The 6,104-nt window shown below is 36.3% G+C and overlaps 1 long non-coding RNA gene across 1 annotated transcript; it reads right to left on the reverse strand.

Annotated features, from left to right (window-relative positions):
• Positions 1-1,123: 1,123 nt before the first annotated feature.
• LOC111735661 lies at positions 1,124-5,749 on the reverse strand. Its single transcript, XR_002778905.1, has 4 exons — positions 5,646-5,749; positions 4,010-4,079; positions 2,706-2,912; positions 1,124-1,336 (listed from the first exon to the last, which is right to left on the reverse strand). It is a non-coding gene; the product is annotated as an uncharacterized LOC111735661 (long non-coding RNA).
• Between the last annotated feature and the right edge of the window lie 355 nt (positions 5,750-6,104).

Raw genomic sequence — 6,104 nt, forward strand, 5'->3', positions numbered from 1 at the left:
TTTTAATTCCTATATGAAATCTAAACTCCAAATAACTGGGTTGAAACCTCTCTCTCTGCATTGATATTCCATTAATGTTGAAGACTTTGGGCACATAAAATGTAACTTCACATCGCCTGTATCACCCATGTTTTTTAGCTCCACCAGACTATGTTTAATGTGCCTGGTGCTCACATTTATAACTTGCAAAATTTCCTTTTAAGCCCTACTTCTGGATCCATCATGTTTAGACATACCTATATGTCTGTACTATTTATGAGGTCTGATCATAATTGATAACCAAATCCATGTCTTCCCCATCACACCTCCCAGATTCTGTCAATGCTTCCATTATTTTCATTTTATTATTATTTTTCTAAAAATATTTTTGTTTCTTCCATTATTTTAAACTAAGTTTTATAGAATTTATTTTTTTCTGGAAATATAATTTTATTTTCATGCTTTCTTTGTATTCTTACTCAACATTATATGTGCTATTATCATCGCATAACATTTTTTTCCACAAGAGTTCCAAGGCAAGTGATTGGACACAGTGAAGAAATAGCCCTGGGCCATTCTAAGGAGATGGTTTCACACATAACATTTAAAAACAATTAACCGCTATATGCTCAAAGTTATGCCTTGTCTTAAATGGCCTCATACTTGGTCCGTGAATTTCTTCTTCAGATGTGTTTTACTAGAATTTGTAATTAGTGTTGTCATATGTTGCGGTCATAACGGGCACATCTTGCACCTTCTTACACAGATTCCTAATCACAACTTCTTCATAGCTTCTTCGTCATAGCATTTCTTACCCGGACTCTACTTATTTGGAGAAAACTCTCTGCTTCATGCTCCTTGAATTTGTGTTCAAACTTGAACTAGCTGCCCTTTAGTACTGCTAGAATCCTTTACCCTGGAAACTACACTTCTGTAATAGGTCCATAACCCTACTCATGACCTTGTCTAAATTAACTTATTTATACTTCATATTGAAAGGTTAAGTTTAGCAGTTTATTAATGAAACAAACACAAATTGGTGAAATTGTCTCACTGGCACTTTAGAGAGTGATTTTTCCTGTAAAATTGAATTAAAAAGTATATATATAAATTTATATACATTTATTTAGGTTTGAGAGAAACATAGATTTTTGAAAATTATGTAATATTTTCTAGTTTTCCATCATTCAACACCCAATATTTAATATGAAAGTTTAGCTATGAATTCTAGTAATGTGTATATCTGGAAAGGCACTCTAAACAACCATCTTCTTCAGTTTCTCCATCCACACAAAATCTGCTGCCAGCTCCTCCCAGGAATATGTGAATCACCCTTGCTTCAGAGGTTGATTGGTAACTGTAAAATATATAAATAAATAAACAAACAAACAAACAAATAAATGCTATCCATGTTATAAGGCATCAACAATATTAGTATATAAACAGTATTTCTTGTTAAAATAAAACAATTAGTATTAGCTGGGCTGCTATCGTGCCTCCCCAGATGTAGCTATAGTTGAAAGGTTCCGATGTACGTGTGTTAAGACTTTGACTCTGCTTGGCAGATATTACTATGCCTACATGTGTTTTCTTTTCCAAAAGTGATATGAAGCATACTATAGTATTCTGCCAGTGATTTTCACCTTCCATGTATCATGATCATTTTCAAAGCTAAGAATATAGTTCACTCATAGTTTTGAATAGCTACATAGTACTACTCTTACTCTATGTTCCAATATCTGTTTCTTTATTTCTCTAGTGATGAAAATTTTTGTTTGTCTCATTACTTAATTAGAAACCAATCTGGAGATAAATTTTTTATATATGTGTGTGTGCGTGTGTGTGTGTGTATAAAATTTATTAATATATATATAATTTATATATATAATTTATATATAAAATTTATCTCCAGATTGGTTATTTATATATATATAATTTATATATATTAAGTTATATATATGTAATTTATATATATAAAATATGTGTACATAATTTATACTTAAATTTGTATCAATAGATAGAATTTAATATATTTATATACATACTCGATTGATAATACAGTATACATATAAATTTACCAACAGCCATTTTCCTACTTGCACAAGTAATTTGATATAGCAGGCATGCAGCAGTAAGAGTGCTGACTCCACTGGATATGAGACTTTTAATACTCTTACCAACAACTTGGGAGAGTGCTCAGTTCCTTACATTCTCACCATCCCTGGGTACTATTCATAGTAAACATGTTGGCAACCTAAAAATCATACACATACATGCACATCACTGTTTTAATTCTCTCTCTCTTACTATCTCTGTGCCAGTGTTCATGAGGTAGATGAAATCCTACTCACCCCAAATCTGATCCAACTCAGATGGCAGCTCTATTGTGAAGCCTTTCTCAGTCTCTTAGGCAACACATATTATTCTCTTCCTGGTATCATATCATGAAGATGTAGATTTATCTCCAAAACGCACTGTGGAGTGATCTGAGTAGGACACCTATACCCTAATTCTGTATTTCTTAATACACTGGAGGCCAGCAATACTTGGTGCAAATTGTTGTTCAGCCGAATGCCTGGGTGATAATCTCTTTGTTTTATTCTAGCTCTAGCTGTGCAAGGAATCCACCATCCTTCCACTTATTCAGTACTTACAGCATTAGCAGGCAAAGAAACTTACTTTAAAACAAAACAAAACAAAACAAACGTCCATTACTCATTACTCACATGTACAACACGAATGGGTTTAGAGACGAGGGGATGTTCCAGGACAGCCGAGATAGACACTAAAATGCAACGATGGCCATGTAGAGGGAGATAGTGCACTCCACAGACAAAATCAGGACAGTCACTGGCGGCCAGGCAATCTCTTGTGTCTTAGGTGGACCTGAGATCATATGACTCACAGTTCAATGAGTAGATCCAAAAGGCCGCCTACAAAAGAAGGACCAAAAGCTGAGTTTTGGAAAAAATGAGAACTTCATCCCACTAAGTCTTAGTTATCATTCCACCTGCAAGCTTGATTAAGAACAAAACCGAATGTCTAAACTTGACCTTAACATGACCCAAGCACAGAGAGTTGCAAATACTTGTTTGTTCGACAAAGGGGTGAGGTCAGGGGTGCTCTCTATTGTCCCGAAAAAGCATCTCACTGTTGATTCCCACATTTTGGACACTGTTATCTAGCCTGACACAGGCTGAAGTTTTCCATGAATTTTATTGGTACATAGATTTCTAGATAAGCTATTGAATTGTGTAAAATAAGCAGACTATTCATTATGTTACACAATATACAGACCTGAGATTAGCTCATTTTGTTAAATCATTTTTTTTTCTGAGAAACTCGTGGAAGTGTAAAATCGAACCCCGTATTTCCTGCTCAAGATATTCTCAATAAGTAAAACAACATCACATAGACATCGAAATTGGGCTTTGAATGAGGAAGACTGCAGTCTGAATCCTAATGACCTCTTTACAACTCTAAGTAACATGGGCAAGGAATAGAGATAATGAACTCGGCACATGTGTTCCTCATCTGAAAATTACCATAAGAGCAGCTTAGGATTAAATACACATGACCTACAATAATCATTGTGATATGCATGTATCACAATAGCCATCAGCATCTATGAAATATTCGTGCGCTAGGCCTTCTACAAAGCACTTCACTTATTTTATCTGATTCTGACAATGGACCCATAAGGTAGTTATATTCTCATTTGATGGACAGTCAAGTAATATGTTAATGATTACGATGATGTTAAGTGGCAGAGCCAGAATGGGACTCCAAAATCTGCATTCTTCAGCAATCTGCCATGTACAAACATAATATTTCAGAAAAGTATAGACGACATATATATGCAGTATATATTTACACATTTAAAATAGAATCAGGAATTGTTTCTGACTGCAACTAAAATCGAGATAAAATTTTGTGGTATCAATTAACAAAGATGCATTTGCTACCCTAGTGAAATAAACATTCGCAATTCTCACTCTGGCTGGGAAAATGTTTTCCAATTTTTACTTACCTATTGCTGCCAACTATAAACTGGCTAGAAGTGCCACCAATATGATCACAGGAAGCAGTATTACCAGGATCTATAAATGAAAATGAAAGAGAGGCACACTACTAGCAAACGGTTCAACAGAGATTGCGGCCCATGGGAACCAAGAAACAGAGCTGTAATTGCCCAAGGCATCACCATCTGCGAGAGCTACAACCTACAAAATCCAGAAGTCCACCCACGTAAAAGTGGATGCTTTGTGACATACGACTAGGGTGGAACACCATATAGAAAAGGAAAATATATATATAGCAGACACCAAGGAGACCACGTTGAATTATTCTGTTGCTAACAGTCCAAACCTGAAGAACACTGGACTGCAATTATAGTAGTCACGGTGCTTATCCTCAGAAAGAAGAGGATTGGAGAGCCACTTCTGGCTGTGGGTGATTTCATTTTCTTGACCAGACTAGTGGTTACATGGTGCTCATTTTGTGACACATTATTGAGCTGTACATTTACATTTCACATATTTTCTCTAGGCGTGTTTTGGTTTAATATTTAAATGCTTTGCTAATTGGTATGATAACATAGAACCTGTTGGAAAACTGTGAAGGGGAAGAAGAAGAAGGAAAGGTAATACATCTTTTCAGTCTGTTCCCTTCCAGTTGACTGCCCTCAGGTCTCTAGGGCTGGGCAGAGCCCACTAGACAGATATCTCTCTCCAAGTAGACTCTGGGAATTAGTCCTTTCTGAGTCTGTATTGCTTTTTACATGACTAATGTCTCAAAGAATGCAGGTGATAACCTCTATGGTAAAGTGTGGATGAGATGATTTAATTTGATCTTTCTTTCATGTGATGTAAGGTAAACCTTTTCAGGACAGAGCATTAACCTGTCAGAGGAGGTGCAAATGTTATACTACATGAACAAACTGATGGACTGTCATCAGGATGTCACTGGGGACTAATGTGGTGTAAAGGGAAAGAAATAAGAATCAGAGGTTTCATAACTGCAAGCACAAAACTATGTTGGCCATAGCTGTGGCTTCAAGTTTTATATCTGGAAAAGATAAAGTTGAATTCAATGTCTGCTAATATCTTTCCCCTCAATCTAGAACTCTGTGGTTAATTTCACTGGAACAAAATTGAAGGGGCCCTAGTTCCATGATATGGCTTGTCTGCACGTTGCAGACAAAGTTCAGGCTGAAACCGGTATTCTCACACCTTCAGGTTAAGCACTCAAAATTCCATGACCATGACCAAAACTTATAGTTTAAAAAAATAATGTAAATTTCCAATTACATTTGTATACAACATTATATTGGTTCCAGGTGGACAACCTAAGGATTACACATTTCTATACCTTACAAAGTGATCATTCAGATAAATCTAGGAACCGGCTGACACCATACAATTTTAAAATATCATTGATTCCATTTGCTATGCTGTACTTTACATCCTAGAGGCTGTCATTTCAAATGTCCTCTTATATCAGGTATCAACTGGGCAAAGACTCCCAATCAACATTAACCCACACTTTAAAAGCACCGCGTCCATCACATGTACTGCACAATGTCAAGATTCTCATATCTGAACTTGACTGAAAAGGAGAAACTGTGAAAGCAACATTTCTATAGAACAAATATAAAGATGCCTTACCGTAATAATTAAGGGAGGTCCTTCTTTCAAGGTCTCATACGGAACTAGAAGGAAATAGGACAACTGTCAGTGCATTGCTGATTGCTGACCATGATTTCTTCAGGAAGCTTTGCTGGATGTAAATGAGGGACTAGAGTGCTGGAGGTGGCTGGTTAATAAGTATGGGTGAGCCATCCTCTTGGGTGGAGGAAAGGTAGCAAAGCAGAAAAGCATGAAAGGAATGAGACGAATGATCTTTCCATACTTTTCTCTCACTATGGGAAACTGAATGAGCTATAATGATTAAACCTGGAACAAATTAATGACTGAAGTTCCACAGTACCTTCCATTGGTGGATCCAGTGGGTGGACCTTGTGTTTTCTAATGTTGAGAACCTCCTGCAGATACTTCTGAGAAGCCTCTTGCTGTTCTGCTTTTCCTATATGAAAACCCATGAAGAAAGGTCATGAGAAACACATT

This window comes from Pteropus vampyrus, unplaced genomic scaffold (assembly GCF_000151845.1).
Source record: "Pteropus vampyrus isolate Shadow unplaced genomic scaffold, Pvam_2.0 Scaffold1000004922, whole genome shotgun sequence".
NCBI lineage: Eukaryota > Metazoa > Chordata > Mammalia > Chiroptera > Pteropodidae > Pteropus > Pteropus vampyrus.